Here is a 19,064-nt window from a genome sequence, read left to right as displayed (position 1 = left end):
TATCCAGTGTATAAGCTCTGTCCTTCATCTGCAGGAAGCTGGATGAACGCGAATGCACAGAGGAGAAAGTGAAGACCATCCTTTCATGCTGTGTGCAAAGTACCCTGCTTCTATGCGCCTTTTTCCAGCAAACCTCAAACAAGCAGTGGCTCAAGTCCATCTCTTTCAAACGGTCTAGAGACTCATTGGCAACTGCCTGGCAACCACTGGTCGCTAGGAATAAATGAGTATCCAACTAAACCAGCTACTCGCTAAGAGGTAGCTAAAGTGTGACGAGAATGACGCAAACCAGAAACGGAAATTCGCTTTGACAGTAAAAGCATTTAGTTGAAACATGCTGCTTTCAGGGGTAAGGCACAGCGTTTACTGTGAAGGCGAACATTGTTCTTGCCAAATCTGGAAACCAACTATCCTCCATCCTAGTCCTGTATCCCTGGGAGGCTTCCATCACCCCTGATTCAGCACAGTAACTGGAGTTTGTGTGGAAGAACTGGAGACTACAGCCTGGTTAGTGCAGGTAATGCACTGGGATGCGTATAGCTTGTTAGGACTGGTACAAATCCTAGTTCTTTGCAGGGTTGATTGGTTGTTATAAAATATATGTCAGACTTTGATTGGGACTGGCAACCCAGCATTCACAACTGACCCCCTACATGTTACTGTGAGTACCTTTGACCATTATAATCAATGCATTATTTCCAGCAGCCTGTAAACACATCAGAACTGAATTTGAGCCTGACAGCTGATCAGGAAGCTGCACCAGTGCCAAAATGTAATACAGTATACATTAATGTCTGTGCAAGTTCAGCATACAGAGATTAAAAAATTCATAAGTTTACTAATGCATCTTCATTTATAAATTAGACAGCACTAAGGCAGCACACAAACTCCTAAAGTGAGACTGGTTCATGTGTTGCTGACTCTGAAAGATCAATTAATCAATATTTTTACATTAGAAATTACATAGAAAACCCAATAAATGTGACAGGAGTTGTTTCAAGTGATTAAGTGACAGATTTATTAGTAACCTTGCAGTTATTCTGAGTACTATTGTTTTGGCTCTCCCATCTCATACTGCACTGTTTTATTTCCAGCAGAAACAGGGATTTAAAATGATGCTCACCTCCCCCACCCATCTTCACAGCAATCATATCAGGTATTGGCAGTCTTACAGGGTGATGTTAGGACAATCAGACTATGAAGAACAGTTTTTCCCTCACAGACTTACATTGTATTTGTGACAGCGGTTATTATACAAAAAAAAAAAAAAAAGTTTGTCACCCTTCCCCAAAGAGACTCTGGACTTCTCCCAAAGTCAAATCACTAGAGTGGCAATAACAATATTTCATTATCTGTGGATCAAGGTTATAAAAATAAATGAGCAGAAATACCAGGAAAATGCAAAGACGTCTTCAATTAGGTGGCATGGACTCTTTGCATCAACTATACACTAATCATGGTAACAAGCACAATAGCCTCTCTCTTAAAAATGCATTTTGAGTCAGGAAATATCCGATGTGTACACACACATAGGCACAGATGAAGTGAAAATTGGTACATTTGCTTTTCTAAGTGAACTCTCAAACAATCTTGTTCATGTTTCTTCTCCTGCAATCATTGTATTAGCAAAATATTTCATGACCAATAAAAAGCTAAACAACATAATCATCTGTTACATGAAGCTCAAGCAGTACTGTCAGCAGCTGGAGTCCAAGTTGGTGGAGATGGAGCATGTCTGACCAGAGTACATTATCTTTCCTTCAGAAGTACTTGCTACCTCTGTGGCAGAAACTTGGCCACTGAGCCAGGACAAAAGTAATTTCTAAGATCATCATTGCTAATTTATAGGTCAATATTGGTGGAAGACTGGGTTTTTGTCACTATAAAAAGACAATGGATACAATGAATTTTTGTATTTCTCATAGGCAAGTCATCTTTGAAAAAATTAAAGAGATTTGTGATATCTGGCCACATACAAATGTCGCATACAAAATTCTCTGTAAAAGATTGACAAGTATTATACTTAAAAGTCTGAACTCTTCAACATTTCACTCTTTATCCACAGCTTCCAGTTGCTTTGTGCTGTTGAAAACATGTCAGTTTTGCACATCTGGGTGCATCATCTCCCAGTGCCCTTCTTTTTTCTTTTCCCTTTTAAAAGATCTGATATGTTCAGCCCTTCCTCACCTTTTTTTTTTTTTACTGCCCATCTTTTCCTTTTCACTACTTTCGGTGGAACATTGATTTTTATTGCTGCTGCACAACCTTTTACTGCTCCAGGTTTAATGGTTTTCCACAGGTGGTAGCATCCATCTATACATTCATTTATTGCTATTCAGAGGCTATGACATCGAGTCACTACTTTAAAAAAGTTAAACTGTTAAATATTGACTATAATTCAGGCCAAAATACCAGCCAGCAGTTAAATAGCCCACCACCAATTGTTCCAACTCCAGAGATGTACTGCTTGGGCTAGCTGGTTAGTGGAACTTTCAAAATAAAAGTAAGAGACTTGTCCACTTGAAAACTGGCCACTCATGCAAAGTAGAAATAAAATTAGCAACCAGACATAGTTTAGTCACAGTGAGCTGCTGAATAGCACCACACAAGTTCATAGTCACAACCACAACACACATTAAATAGTTAAATAGCAAATGAAGAAATACTTCAAGAGAGGTCTGGCTTTTGATGCATGTCATTGAGGAATTGAGTGTAAATGTAAGCTAACAGGGCTGTGATCAAAGTCCATGCAGGGTTTGGTAAACAAGTTCTGGTGCTGGCAGAAATAAACTGACTGGCAGCTACCACAATTCAAACATCCAGAGTGCTGCAGGGTTTCTGTTTTCAGAGCACATCAAACAGCTCAGGAGAAGAGATGTCCTCAGGGACTCTCGAAAAAAAGTTTAAAAAAAAATAAAAAAAAATGTCTCAGATGATGAGATATTCATTTCACCCTAGCAAAACCAAAGAGATGCCGGCTCCAACTGGATTCTGTCATCATCAGGGCTCTAAAGCAAGGTTACTTTCTGAGGTTTGTAATGCAGGATGAGCCGGGCTCTCTAGCTTGGTGAAATGAGGGCGAAGGATGAGCTGAAATAAGAGAAGATGGAGCTGATGGTGGTAGGAAAGTCTCTACTCAGGTTTCACAGTTTTACCTCAACAGCTCTGTTCAGTTACAGAGAACAAGAAGCCTCTGCAGACCAGCCAATACATGAGAGCAGACCGGAGTCTGAAGATCAATGCTGGCAGCAGGTCGAGAGAACAATATGCTGATGTAATTTTCATTAAATGTTAGTTTCAATTCATAATTTATGTGATTACATGTGTCCAGCATTGCAAAGCTTCTCTGTCATAAGAAATAAAGAAAATGAAGTTTTAATCTTAATCTCAGGCATTGGCTGTCCTTTAAAAGGACAAATGGGTTTGTGCGGATCTGACAAATTTACAAATATCAGGACAAAAACGAAAAGAAAAACAGTTTGAATTACAGAAGCCATACTACTACTACTAGCCAAATATTGAGTTATCCGTCTCTAAAAACAGGCTGAATCTGTGGCCTCCACTGTAATAATGCATTATTAAAGAACATCAAATCTTATTGCTCCCATCTCCATTATTTATGTTTGATTTTTGATTATGTTTTCATTATTAGATATTTCTTGAACTGCAGCATCACAGATGCATCTTATATGGACTTATGGTCCAGAATACTGACAGGTCGACGATGTTGTGGTCTTTCAGCTCAGTTTGATGAACTCTTGATGGTGGCTGGCGATGCCAATTCTTCTTCTGCTCTGTAACTCTGCAGCTCACTGAGGCTACAGAAGAACAAGGACTACCGCCCCGTAGTCCAACAGTGGAGTTGAAGTTCCCCCACTGGAGAAGAAAGTAAGAGGAACTTGTTATTGCCGCTATTTACCGTCATAAAATACAATCTATTTCTGTGATAAACTCTAAATTTACTGTTTGACTGCGAGTTTTAAACATCACCATTATTGGTGGAAAAATGTATAATCTCATCTCAATAATGCACAGTCAATTTATGAACATATTTTTCAGGTTAAAAGGATTAATCCCCCACTCTTCAACAAAAACGAGAAGCTTGTAGCTTAAAGAGATGCAGAGATATTTCACTATTGATATGCACCAGTGAGATTCCCACAAGATGTAAGCAAAGTATGACCTTCACTGCTAGATTTCTTTGTGTATTTTTACAAAGGGTGACTAAGGTATATGGGAAATCTAAATGTCATACAGTTAGCATCCAAATATTATGTCACATTTAACCTCTGATCTCACTTTGACATTTTGTATCTGCTTTTCAAGTTGACCCCAAAACACATTTCTTATCTTTAAAGACATTACTGTCAAGAGAAAGAGAATGAGATGAATGAAATATAGTGTAGTACAATATTAAATAATATAAAATAAACGACTACAGCCTTAAAAAAGTTATAAGAATTAGTAAAACAACGCTACCTTGAAGCTAGTCATTATACAACAGTTCCCAGTGAATACTTAATAGCGGTTTTGGCCTAATCACCACATTTTTTAGCAAGTTAATCCACCATTTCTCATTCATACATGTAGTTATTAAATAAGTGTGGCAGGTCTGTCTGGGTTGAGATCTTCTAACAGCAAATACTTTCATGAGGCTGGTTTCCATGGAGAGCTTTAGCTTCCCGCGATCATCTAAATGTGTTTTCAAAGCCTTTCCATGCTAAAAAAAATAAAGGCATGCTCAGTATATGTTATTCATGAAAATGGAAGATCAACAGGGAATATAAAACATCCTGAGATATTCACTTAGTGCAGGCAGCTCTGCTATAAAGACACTGTGTGCTACTGCAGGGAGGGCAAATCAAAAGGACAGCATCACTGCCATCCCCTGCATGTACTGCAGAACCTGAAGTGACCCACAACAGCTGGGGATAGCTAAAAAAAAAAAAAAAAAAAAAAAATACCATGTGATGGTGCTCCAGAGCTAATGTCACAACCGACACGTTGGGAAAAGACCGTGAAGTGATTTTAGACAGCTGCACAGCTGGGATGTCCAGCATGCAGTCCACCAAAAACGTCCAATCCCGTCCACTGGATGACTTTGTAAAAAAAAAAAAAAAAAGGAGGGCGTGCATTTTTAACTTTTACCTGTATTTTGTCCTTAACAATCGATTACGCCCATGGAGTCTGAATTCCTCATTTCATTTGAGCGAGATGAATCTGGATCATTGTTCATTTTATAGTCTTTTTCATAACAAAGTTATCATGGCCTGTCATTGGCCTGTCATTCACCACTACATAAGTAAGAGATTTACTGGCAGTACTACATTTGAGAAAAAAAAGTTTTAATAATAGATAATGTTCTCTGTTATTTAATGCTTTAAGTGATGAGTCCAGAGATTTTTCTGAGTAGTTAGGCCAGAGAAGCCAAGCCAATGGGTTTCCTTTGATTTACTACAATAGAAATTCTACATAATGTGCAACAAAAATATCAGTGACGTAACATTTCTTCTCTTGATTGGCATAAGAACTAGGAAGTCATTCAAAACAGTTACCAACTTGTCCCATCCTAATCTGTTAACTTCTCAGTTAATAAAAGTATCAAGGAAAAAAAATTAAAGCTCATGACACTTATGGTGGAAAAATAAACACTGCATGGTTTTGTTTTTTTTGTTTTTTATGTCAGACACAGTGAGTTTGTGCTGATCTGAAGTCAACCTCAGCACCACTGGTCACCACAGCTTCAAATAAACTCTTAGTATTCACTGTTTGTGTATTCCTTACATACAGCACAGGACAACTCTAATTGAAATCAAAATATCACACACACACTTGATCCTCATTTACAAGAGCAGTGTTGCATCCTCGTCAACACTTTTAGCTGCACCCCATCCCAAGGAGGCTGAGCTCCAAGGTTAGGCTCTGGTTACCGTTTCTATTTACCTTCCTTGGGATTGGAGAAGCCAGTTGCTTCGAGCAGTGCTCTGCTCACCGAGTACAACCCCCCCATCTGAAACCTGAACCTGTGACGTGTGCGCGTGTGTGTGTGTATTTATCAGGTTCAGGCAAATGCATGGAATGCAAATGCAGGGGAGCAGTAATAGTACAGAGCTCCTCTTTGTTCCCAAACACTAATATTTCCATGTTTTAAGCTGCTGACTGTCCATTACAGCAGAGGTAAGGACCAGAAGATCCCAATTTCTCTTCCCCGTTGCCTTTCAAGCAGTAAAACCTGAGGAGGAGAGGATCTGTTGCTGTTCTATACCAACTTGCTTTCATTTGAGCCTCAAACTGTCATTTAAAACAGCAGCAGCTTCAGAAGTGACTGTTAAGTCATAATCAGCTGGTTCAATCTGGCACAGACATGTGACAGAGTAATATAATTAAACATAGATTAGGCATGAGGGTTTTTTAAGTTACTTTACATCTGGTAAAAAGGCTTATTTTTGGCCTCTGAATCCAATGACTCTGATTCACTTGTTATAAGAGCGGTCCAAGACTCCAAGCCTCCCCCACAGCTAAAAATTCACTCCACACAGTGCATGACTTCAGTCTCGGATTATTTTCTTGGGTGGGTGTGGGCAATTCTTAAGAACTCTGAATTTTGAATTTTTCTTATCTTAATTTGATATGCATTTGTGAAGATGTGATGACAAATGTACCAAGAATCAAGAGTCCTTGGTTATGACTCTAAAGGTTAATAATTTACAAGTTGGGCAAAGCCCAAACTCAGGCAAAATAACCCACCCACAACTTTAAGCGTTCTTGCTAACATACAGATATTTTTGAAAAATCCAGACAAACCAAACCAAGTCAACCTCCTTAGTGGATGTAAAATAAGAAAAGGGTTGGGTGACAAAGCAAAAAAAAATACCATCACCACTAATATAAAAATATAATTTCTCTCAGGTTTAAAGGCAGAGTTTTGGAAGATTCCTGTATGATTCTTTGCTGCTGTGTTGCCTGCTGCTCTGCTCTATGTGACCACAACTCTGTCTGTGGGTTTGTTTGATTACCTGTACCAGGTACACCTTAGGAACCTGAAGGTTTGTATCTATATCAGATATCATGATGCCATCATGTTGCCTAGCAACCACCTAGGAACAGGCTACAATTACCCATTTTTAGCATATAAATATGGTGTGTTTTTATATTTTATTTTGCTTTACTTTTCTCAGTTTGATTAAGCGATGGTTCCCTGGTGTACTGGTTAATACATTCACTTTACATCAAAAGATCCCTTCTTTCAGACCTGGAAGAGAACAAGCCTCAGGGTCTGTGACACTAGCTTGTGTCTCCTAGTGCCAGGCCCTACCTTGGATAAATGGAATATCAGCTCTTCTAGCCAACAAAATATGTCAACTGTCTACAATAATAACATGAATTCTACACAAACCTTGAGCCAACACCAGTTTTAATAATTTTTAAAATGTCTCTTCTTGGACACAAATCTAAACTGTACAAATTCCCTGAATGTGATTAAAATTCAGATTAGAACTTCACCGTTTACATAGACATATAAATATAATGTGCAGTTTCATTCATTAAGCATTTTAATACAATGAATCAATTTGTCTAACTTTCTGGGAAGAGTAGAAGTTGTGATGTCTGATATAAATACACACTGGATTTGTCTTGATTTCTCATTTTATCTCCACCTTGTTGTGTTCCCCAGGTTTCAATTTCTCCCCTCTCGCAATGGTCCCCATTTCAACTTTAACCAGTATCAAAGCAGCACAATACATAAGATGCCATCTTCACATTCTGTTGATAGTTTTAGTTAATTTCTGAATGATTTACACTCTTTTTAAACAAAGGGCATTTTTAGTACTGCTATAATTTGTTTATCATTCAGCCCTATACAAATCTAAACATTAGTATTAGTAACAGTTAGTATTTTTAGTATTAGTATTTAGTAGTTAGTATTTTTCTGTAACTAACACAAAAAACATCAAGTAACCCATGAAATGTGAACATACAAAAAAAAAAAAAAAAAAAAAAAAAAAAAAGATAAAAGTTGTTATCCAAAGGTTTGACCGGCTCAGCCTACTTGATATCTGCCTGTATGCAGCCAATTAACTAAAATGAATTTCACACCTGAATGTCACAAAGCTTCAACTACTGCCATGGTAAATCCAAATCCTTATTCAATTCTTTTTTGTGTGAAACGTCTTTTGTCAAAAGCTTTGGTGCTGCTTGGCATTGTTTGCCTGAGAACTCTACTGAACCTCGCAGATTCAAAAGATACTCCCAATACTGGTATCTGTTGTTTTGATGATGATCTTGTAGCATCCTGTCTAAAATTGGGCACACACTTAACAACTGTCAGGCTAATTATACATGTGAATAAGACATGATCACTGGCAAATGGCCCAGGTCTCTTCCAGTCAGACTGAGCCAGTGTTTGGAGTCAGCAGATAGCCATGTAGAAAAAAAATGCCAACAAAGACCAGCAGAAAGCGGAGAGAAGAAATGTGAGTTTTTTGATGGTTTTTCAGGTTGTGAATAGAACAAAAACTTCTAAATGGGGAAAAAGTAATGGAGGGAAAAATACCTTGGCAGATGTAAAGAAAGAAACATTAGTAAACGTTCGGCAAGGTTAATGGCAAGGTTCGCCAAAAACGCCGGGCACGTCAACCATTTTTACACACCAACAATCACAGCTGCAGCTATTTATAGCGCGAAGAATTAATCCTCCAATTAATAATTAAACAGTTATAAGATGCCTGGCACAATTTAACACACACAATGAATTATTTACAAGGCATGAATGGTACATTGTACATATTAATATTAATGTCTGAATAGGAAAGAATTCTCATTTTGCATTTGAACATGACACATCAGATTTCCAAAAAATGAGGACATTTTCTCTAAGGAATGCCTGTGGTTTTAATGATTTTTTTTAATCAGTTTTAAATAAAATATAAACAAACTAAAGTTCCCTAACTGAGACATTTCAAAAACAATGGCTACATAAACTCTTTTCCGCATGTCAAATCTTTTCCTCATTAAACAAACATGGTCCAGGGTGTGTTCAAATGACCACAAGGCGATGGCAATGATTACACAGCCAGTGTAGTCTCACCCAGTCCTTCTCCTTGTAACCTGAACATCCTCATTACAGCTGCAGAGGCTGCAGAGCTCTGAGCCTTTATTCTCAACAACCATGATGAAATTATTTGACTTATTATTATCAGTCCTTTGAGACGAGAAAGATCTTTGTTGCTTTTACTCTTATGGCAGCAGGACTATGGTGATTTATTTTATGTCCATGTATCTTCACATTGCCTACATATATTTTATTCAAACCTTAAAATAGGGTTGCTCAATTAATCGAATTTTAATCTAAATTACGATCTGGGCTTTCAACGATCACCTCCCTCGTGCTTTACTCTCACGCTGCTCCGTGTTGCAAATCGAGCGCACCTCTCTGCATTTCGAACACGCATCACAACAATTAAGAGGACCCGAGGGAAGCTTGGAAAGCTAAGCAGAAGTTATTTGGAGAGGAGAGTGACTGCCGTTGGTTGAAAAGAGAGGTAAAAAAAAACAAAAAAAAAACAAAAAAAAAAACTTCAGTGGTGTGGAAACATTACGGGTTCGCGGAGTCAGACGTGGATCAAGTAGACAGTGTGTAAACTTTGCTGCGGTGTCGTAGCTGCACCACAGAGCAACACTGCAAAGTTCACTAAACATAGATGTTTACATTTTTCATTTATTTCTTATATTGCAAACACTTGCACTGTTTGCAGGAGTATTTGCACACTATTTTATATTCTTTTTTGACAATCTTTAAAGCCATTATTCAACACATTGTTATTGTTAAATAAATATCGTCAAATAATCGAGATCTCAATTTCAGTGAAAATAATCGTGATTATCATTTTTGCCATAATCGAGCAGCCCTACCTTAAAACTCACTATAGTACATTGTATGCTTGTGTTGGACAGGCCACTTTGTCATTTTATAGACCAAACTGCTGGTAGTAGTAGGAATGTTTTCCCAGGAAATTTTATGCAGTCTTTTAAGTATAAAATAACTGTAACACTAACAACAACTAGAGTAATTTAACTTTATAACTTGAGAAGCGCTGCAAAACACTGCCACAAAATAAAACAATGTTTTTTGTTTTTGTTTTTTTACCTTGAATGTTTTATTTTCGTTCAAGTCTTTGTAACCAGCTGCTTAAATCGCTGCTTTTCCACCACATAACCATATCAGTAATTTCCATCATATTGTTTACTTTTGGGCTGCAGAACGGTTTTTTTGAATATCTTCCAAAGCACTGTGCTTTGGTGGAGTTTGCTGAAGGTACTAAATCTTTATCAGAGGCTGAGATTTGCCTCCAGCTCTGAGGCTTGCTGAGGCTTGTCTTGTTGTTGTGTGCACTTGGATATGTAAACACATGGCATTGCGATAGCAATGATATTGTGAAATATTCCACTCCAAAAAATTATACATGGATGACATGAAATGGCACAGCCCAGTCACACAGTGTATGACAAGAACTTTTATTGTGAAAAGACGGAACAAGGAGCCCTTTCGCACACTCCTAGAACAAATCTTATTTTGGGTATGGGCCGTTTTTCAAAATGCACACATGTGTGTACTTCTGTACTTATGAAATGTAATAAGTAGCAACCCCAGTACAGTTCCAATTCAAAATTGCTGAAAATGCCCAGATGTGTTCTTGCTCCGCCCACTCTATCGAGGGTACATTAATCATGACTTGTGTGTGCTTGGTGCAGCCAAGTACCCCAGAATTCATTTCATCTGAAACTCAAAAGCGGCAATAGTGGAGGACAGCGGCCAAAACTGTAAGTAAAATTTTAAATATTACTGTCTTTGATGAATTAAACAAACTTTTAAAATGTTTTTAGGCATGAATGCAGATTTGTAAACTTCAAATATCTGTTTGATTTATCAGCAAGACATTGCCTGCTTGCAAAAGTGCTCCGATGTTTTTGTAGATATCCATTTCTGCTGGTCTAACCCCACTAGCTGTCAGCTGACCACTCATTCAAGGATCATTATACCTGGCAGAAAATCTGAGTCCTGGCACATCATTTTCAAAACCCTTTTGCCACTCAGTGAAAGTTAAACACTATACTATAAAGACACATCTCCTGGATGCACTGGTACGCATCTTCAGTGATGTATCCTAGGGTCATCAGGTGTTTCGGGTCTCACAACATCATACACCCTCGCCCAGGCGACCCAGCCGGGGGTGATCAGGCCCCGACTTGCGTACCAGTAGCTACCCACGGATCAGCCCTCTTAATCCACAGCCACCTTGTGGCTTTCTCTGCCGCTTCACTCACAGCCTGGATGGCCCTCTTCTTGGCTGCCCCAGCCACGCCCAGCCGGCCTAGAACTTTGCAGAGTGATCGTCCTGCAAAGCCCCTACAACCCACTTCTATGGGCTCATAGAAAGTCTTCCAGCCCCTTCCCCTGCACTCTTGCACTAGTTCCTGGTACTTTCCTCGTTTCCTTTCATTAGCCTCCTCAATCCGCTCTTCCCAGGGCACTGTGAGTTCCAGCATGATCAGCTGTTTTGAGGCCTCAGAAATAATTATCAAGTCTGGCCGGAGTGATGTTTCTGCAATGTTCTGAGGAAACTTTAGTTGTTTACCCAGGTCAGCCTGTAGCTGCCAATCAGAGGCTGTGTTGAGAAGGCCAGTTGTCAAATGTGGGCGCCCCTGGGGTTTCTCTCCAGCCTTAATAAAAGAGATTGCCTTCCTCGGAGCATGATGATGCTTGCTGATGCTGATTGCTGAGGCAATCTTTTCAGCAACTACTCTGAGCACCTGGTCGTGCCGCCAACGATACCGACCATCGGCCAGGGCCCTTGGGCAGCTGCTAAGGAGGTGTTCTAGGGTCCCTCTTCCAGAGCACAGGGGACAGGCAGGTGTCTCGCTCTTTCCCCACAAATGGAGGTTTGCTGGGCTTGGCAGAGTGTCGTATACTGCCTGCACTAGGAATCGGATCCGGTGGAAGTCTGCCTGCATGATGTTTGCCCAGGTGACCTTGCGCTGCAAGGTGCTCTCCCACCTTGTCCATGCTCCCTGCCGCTTAAGGCCTACAGCTCTGCTTACTCGCTCCTCCTCCACACCTGCTCGGACCTCTTCCTGGAGTAGCTGGTGTCTCTCCTTTCCCTGTGCCCTGCAGACCTGGGCCTTTGGGATGTACCCCAAGCCTGCTCCCCCTGTTGCTAAGACCCCCATTAGTGTTTTCTGCCTTAGGCGTGACTCCGCCACCTCAACTGCCTTCTCAGCCTTCCACTTTCTTCCTGTCCTTACCTCAATGCCTGCTGATGCCACCTTGCAGTCTTTAGAATCTCTGTACTGTAGGGCTTCTCGTGTGCGAGCCACCTTGAACTCTTCTGTGAGACCACTGAAGGGTAACTGCACGCTGTTGCTTGTCCCATACAAGGCAGCGCTGGTGAGACTGCGGGGAAGTCCCAGCCACTTACGAAGAAAGCCACTGATCTTTCTTTCAAGGGATTCCACAGTAGTTATTGGAACTGTATAGACAAGCAAGGGCCACAGGATTCGGGGCAGGATGGAATGCTGGTAGATCCAGGCTTTAAATCTTCCAGGCAAGCCGGACTTATCCACCTTAATAAGCCACGCTCCCAGCTCCTCATTTGCCTTCTGGATAGCAGTAGAGTCTTTCAGGCTGGAGTCAAAGAGTTTCCCCAAGCTCTTAACTGGTTGTTCCGTTATGGATGGAATAATGGTTCCTGAAATTGAGAACCGGAACTTGTCCGTCACCTTGCCCTTCTTCAGTACCATCGATCTTGACTTGGAAGGTTTAAAACTCATCCTTGCCCATGAGATGAGTCTCTCAAGACCTTGCAAGATCCACCTACACCCGGGAACTGATGATGTTGTAATGGTGAGGTCATCCATATAGGCTCTGATAGGGGGCTGACGAACACCTGACCTTGTTAACGGCCCTCTGCACTCCACCTCCGCAGCCTTTACCACCATGTTCATTGCCAGGGCAAAGAGCGTAACTGAGATGGTACAGCCTGTTATTATACCTTTTTGGAGTCGGTGCCAGTCTGAAGTAACTGCCCTAGAAGTGACCCTAAGCCTGAAATTGGCGTAATAGTCCAGGATTAGGTCCTTGATCTTGCTGGGGACGTGGTGGAGGTGCAAAGCATGCTCAACCAGTTTGTGTGGGATCGACCCATACGCATTAGTTAGGTCCAGCCACAATACAGCTAGGTCGCCTCTGTTCTCATGTGCTTCTCTTATAAGGTGTGTAACTACACCAGTGTGCTCTAGGCAACCAGGAACTCCTGGGATTCCCCCCTTCTGAACTGATGGATCAATGTAATTGTTTCTAAGGAGAAACTCGGTCAATCTCCGGGAGACAACGCTAAAAAACACCTTCCCCTCCACGCTCAATAGCGAGATACTCCGAAACTGGTTTATGTTTTTCGAATCCTCCTCTTTGGGAATCCAGACTCCCTCTCCACTGATCAGCAACTCTCCCTCTCCGCCATATCACCTTTAAGATCTTCCACAGGTGGCGGAGCAGCTCTGGGCAGCGCTTATAGACAAGGTAGGGTACGCCACTGGGACCTGGGGAGGATGCTGAGCGGGCTGCTTTGATGACCTCACACACCTCCTTCAAACTTGGCTCCGTCAACTTGAACTCTACTGATGGTGGGGCAGGGTTGATGAGAGCTTTGTTTGGTCCCAAGTCTTGTTCCCTCAATGGGTCACTCGTGGTCTCATGAAGGAAGTTATTCACCTCCTCTGCTGAGCACTCCAACTGCCCGCTTCGCTTGACCCCAAGCAATTGTTTGGAAAATCGAAAGGGATCAGCAATGAAAGCTGCACGTTTCCTGGCTCTCTCTCTTCCTCGCCTCCTGTGCCATTCTGCTCTACGGAGGGTAATCAGCTTCTTCCGCAAGATGTTATGCAGCTCCTCTAAAGCTTGCTTCTCCTCCGCATCAGCGTTCTTGAACTGCTTCTTAAGGCTCCTAAGCTCCTGGCGTAGTTGATGAATCTTCATGGCCCTGCGGTTCATGGTGTAAGGGGTCTTGTTGTTACACTTCTCGATCAGGCCGAACCTTTCTGAGGCGTAGCTGACTATGATGGTGGTCATTGTTTTAAGCCTGCTGTCGGCACCTCTTTTGGCCACAGCTTGTATGATGTTGGAGACATCCTCATCAAACTTCTGCCACTCGCTCTGGCTGCTGGCTGGGGGCCACTTAATCCGCTGTTGTGGAACTACACTGCTTGGATTGGAAGAGTCCTGTGCATGGAGGGACTGGGCTCTGTGGGGTGCCTCCTGGCCGGGCTCCTCCTGCGTCTCACCAGGTTCAGGACCTGTGCGTTGCACCTCACTCTGCCGCTCCAAACATTTCATTCTAGCCTGATGGACCTTTAGGCCACGCTGGTTCTTGCACAGCTTGCCGCAGATACATGTCTTACTCGTAGTCCTTTCCATTGCATTAGTCGTTAACCTTAAGTCCGTCCGATTGGAGACCTCATTCTCCCCCCCTCTCGGGGTCTCCTGGGGGTATCTTTCTTTAGGGCTTTCCATAGCTTTTTGGGTGCTTTCTCGCGAAAACTGCAGACCAGGATGCTAGCCCACCCCGCCCCTGGAGCCGTCTTTCCGAGCTGTCATCTGTCTCTCCAGTCGTCACCAAACTTTCTTGGTTGTCACCTAGACTCTTCCTAGGCGTCACTGGCTCAGCCAGAGTTAAACTATAAAGACACATCTCCTGGATGCACTGGTACTAGATATAATTCACTCATATGATTTCTAACTGTTGATGTTTGGTTTATTTCAGTGTTTTACTTGTTTCTGAGAAAATTGGTTTGTTCCCTAAAGTAGAAATGTGCTGTACTTATTGTAACGGCAGCTTTTCCTGAATTAAAACGAACATTAAAAATATTTTAATCCAGGAGGAAAGTATGAGCCTTTTCTCTGGAAGCAGAAACATCTGGGCCAGCATGTTTATGCTGTTCATGGAGACAGATGTCAAGCTATGAAACGATAAACCATAAATGATCAAATTATGTTTTTAATATTTACTCAACTCTATTCTAAACGCCAGCTGTCTGTTGTAAGTTGTGAGAGTCTACCAGAATAAAAATGAAATCATTCTAGCATCTGAACAGTTTGTCTTTGTTCAATAAACAGTGTGAAACAGATCATATGAATCACTAATAATAATCATGAAGACTAAAAGCAGTGAGGTTGCTCTGAGTGCTCAGAGTAGAAAAGTGCCATATAACAACCAGTCCACTTCCCATTTCAGTAACATGTGCATACATGTGCCATATAAATTACATTTTAAATCTAGAGGTTCTGACTACTATCATATTAGTCTTGTTTTAAGATCTAAAGAACAGTCACCTCATTCACCCATTCACACTTTCTTCTATGCTTTTTCTTAGTGAGTGCTTTCTATCTAACATTCACATTCCAATGGATGCATCGGAAAGCAACTTTGGGTTAGCATCCTACCCAAGGATATTTGGCACGCCAACTTGGAGTAACCAGGGATCAAACCACCAACCATGCGATTAGTAGATGACCTGCTTCACCTCCTGAGCTACAGCCAACGACAAGTGTTTACTGCAATTTTTCTAAATTAAGCTATTTTCTAAATCTTTCTATATTATTTCACCTTGATGGCTTTTTTATGCTTATTGTTCTTCTTCAAAGAAATCTAGTAATTAAGCATATCATGGGCAATTTCCACCGTAAATATTAATCCGTGAAATTAAGGGGGAATGGGCGTAAAAACATAGCCAAGGTGGGGGGAATAGGCTCCAGCCCTCCCGCTACCCTAAAAAGGATACGCGGAAGAGAATGGATGGATGGATGGATTGGAGTAAAAACATGGAGATGAGTTGGGCTGAGCTGAGATGTCATGTGATCAGATACACTGCCATTCCACTTGTCCTCTGGAAGTACTGGAAGTACTAGCAAAGTACACAAGTACAAACTTGCGTACTTCGGTATTGAGATACAGTCATGCACTGAACAGCAATAGCTACAAAGACACAGCAACCACATAAACACAAGCTTGAGTAGCCCACAGACCTGGTCCACACATTTCTGACACTGCCCCCTGGTGACACTGCACAGCTACAACATGTACGTAACAGTCTGTTCTCCTGACAAGGAAGCACATTCAATGGAAAGCAAAGGTTTTCTCCTCTGATGTGGGTGGTAAATAAATGCGCACCTGCTGAAAACTTCCTAGTTTGTCCTGTTGTGGGTTTTTTGTTTGTTACACTAAGAGGGCTCAGTACTAGGGGTGGGTTTTTATAATCGATTCATCGATTAAAATCGATTCTGGCTTCGATAACGTAAAATCGATTCATTAAAATCCTGAATCGATTTTTTAATATAAATTTATTTTGTCCGAAATGCCAGAATCTCTGGTGACATCTCACAAAATTTCAAGAACCACCAAACAGTAAATGAGAGCAGGTACAGGGATTCTGCACATAGACTTAAACACACAGCGCGACCCGCGGATCAGAATCAGTTAGATGTCGCCTTTCTCACAGTCGGGGCTGAAAGCCGACAGCTCGCTGATCCGGGTCCGCGCCCTTTATGCGCTGATTCTAAAGCTGTTAGTTTGATCTCTCTCCAAACAATATTGACCGAACCAGCAGCAGAAGAAGATCCAAACGCTTCACATAAACATCGTCATGAATTCACTCTTTTACTGTTTTGCTTCCATTGCGATGCGCAGCTCTCTCTCTCTCCCTCTCTCCCTCCCCCTCTCCCCCCCCCCCTCTCTCTCGAACAGTTTCGCTTTCTTCATTATTCGCTTGCTTGTTACACAAGTCTACTGTTGCTTACAGCGCTGTCGGCCGCTGTTTTTTCCCCTTTTACATTCTTCCGAAAAGAAAACCTCATTTCTGCTGTTCAATACTGAACAAATTGAAACTTTTTAAAATTATTCAAAATGCAAAATGCTTAGCCATGTCTCTAATAAAACCGCTGTAACGTCAGAGGTAATGTTGATTAATTAATGGTTTTCTTTCGTTTTTGATGTACTGCAGAATATTTTTATAAAATCCCAGGCCAGGAAAATCACCTACATGTTTTTCTGTGTTTTATCTTCAGCTACTTTGACACAAAGGCATCTGCTGTGATGCTCACACCTTGGATAAAGTCTTGAGAGTGTCAGCTTCCTTTTTATAGATACAAAAATATGTAAATGTCCTGATCTGAATTATATCTCTGACTGTCAAAATTTCCCAGATTTAAATCGAATCGAATCGAATTAAATCGAATCGTGGATCGAATCGATTCGGGACCTTGTGAATCGGAATTGAATCGATTCTAGAAATCAGTGACGATACCCAGCCCTACTCAGTACCACCCAATGACCCCCCCCCCCCCCCCCCCCCGACACGCCTCTGAGAGTAGCATGAATATTAAGGCTGTTTGTCCAAAAGATCCATATTTCAGCCTTTAGCAGATGGAGTGCTGTATTTACAGCATTACTATGAGGCAGTGCAGCAGACTAAACATGCAGCATTACCAAGGCTGCAAAGTACTGATGCTGTTCAGTGGAAACCTGCAGGGTAATGTGTGATAAATCATGCAGGGTGTAGGTGCATCTGCGCTATGCGGGCCTACCTGTCCTCCTCAAATACTCCAACAAACAGGTGCTCTTTCTCCGCTGGTCAGAGCCACAAATGAACGCCAGCGAAAACTTCATTTGGCATTTACTAGCAGGTAGTACACACGCTACCTACAGGAGAGGGTTTATACCCTGTAGAGGAGTGCTGACAGTTTGTTTTCTCTTAAAAGCCACATTCAGGACGGTTCGCGGGTCTCCACGCGCGAGGAAAACTTCCCGTTAAACTGTCCGTCTCGTGAACGAGCAGTTGGTTCAAACACGTTCAAACAAAACACGGAGTCCTGAAGCTGAGCTAAAGCCGGTCTGAAGTTAAACCAGGCACCCGCAGGGCAGCAGCCGACCGCTCATCCCAAAAACTGTCACAAAAAGCGGACACTTACCTCAAACCACTGTCCGCGGACGACCGGGAGGAGGACGGGAGAGGAGAAAGCTCAGCCGGTCAGCGAGTCCAAAGCCTCCGAAAACACTTTGCTGCTGTTGTTTCTGTCCTTTAACTGAATGTAAGTCCCGCTCCGGCGTCACTTTGTATCCGGACGGAAGCTCACAACGTGGAGTGAAGCCGGTGGCGGCGGAAGCAACAACAACAACGGCAGCAGCACCAACGGTCTCCGGCCAGCCTGCTGCGTGTCAGCGTTCAGCGCAGGGAGAGAGAGTGGAGACTGACGCCGCGCATGCGCACGACGATCGCTACTGCAAAAACAGAGATCGTCTAATGAGCAGTTGCAGTCCAGTTTGTCTCTATAAATGGGGTTTGTGCCCTGGTCACACTATCTTTAGAGTACAGTACAGCTTTCAGATTTAGTGACATTCAAGAATTCAAGCAATATTCTTACATTCTGTCCTTTTCTGCCTATGGAAGCAGTCTTACATTTTCAGATCAATAGGACCAGGCAATATAAAAGCTGCAATCCCCCATTAAAAAAGTTTTTAAAAAGCGAAGCAAAACAAAACAAACAAACATTTTGGCATAAAAATCTGTTTGTTGGGACCAGTCTTTTTTCCCCTATATAATATTTTAACCTGCAGAGCAGTCATAATTTTAAGTCATAATTTTAATAAAAGGGGGTAGCATTAAATCTGTTAAAAGTCTAAAAGGTGCACATTTAAAATTCTGTAGTTATATTATTATATTATATTATATTTCCAAAATGTAAAAACATATGAGAATGTGGGCTTGTTTCTTTTTTAATAATTACACTAATTCTTTAATTATCTTTGTCCCCTTTTTCAACACCTATTCCACTTAATCCCAAGGAATAATCTGGCAGAATGAGATGCACACTAAATTCCTCCATGATTCTGTAGAAATTATAAGATGATTTCTATAAGGGACAGTGGCGCGGCTGCCCCTCTGTTGGTCTTCCTTGGTCTCTTGTGTTCTGGGGGCCTCTGGATGTCTGGAGTTTTGATCTCCTCCATACCTGC

At 41.6% G+C, this 19,064-nt stretch overlaps 1 protein-coding gene across 1 annotated transcript in view; it reads right to left on the bottom strand.

Moving 5' to 3' along the window:
* LOC308404698 (spermatid perinuclear RNA-binding protein-like) overlaps nt 1-18,289 on the bottom strand; it is a 103,784-nt gene extending 85,495 nt beyond the window's left edge. The window contains exon 1 of the mRNA XM_080894859.1: nt 18,020-18,289. The gene's annotated coding sequence lies outside the window, so the exon portion shown is untranslated. The remainder of the gene's footprint in view (nt 1-18,019) is intronic.
* Between the last annotated feature and the right edge of the window lie 775 nt (nt 18,290-19,064).

This window comes from Rhamphochromis sp. 'chilingali' (genome assembly GCF_963969265.1).
Source record: "Rhamphochromis sp. 'chilingali' genome assembly, chromosome: 10".
NCBI classification, from domain to species: Eukaryota; Metazoa; Chordata; class Actinopteri; order Cichliformes; family Cichlidae; genus Rhamphochromis; species Rhamphochromis sp. 'chilingali'.
Note: the sequence above shows the minus strand (reverse complement) of the source record. Positions and strands in the feature narration are given on the sequence as shown.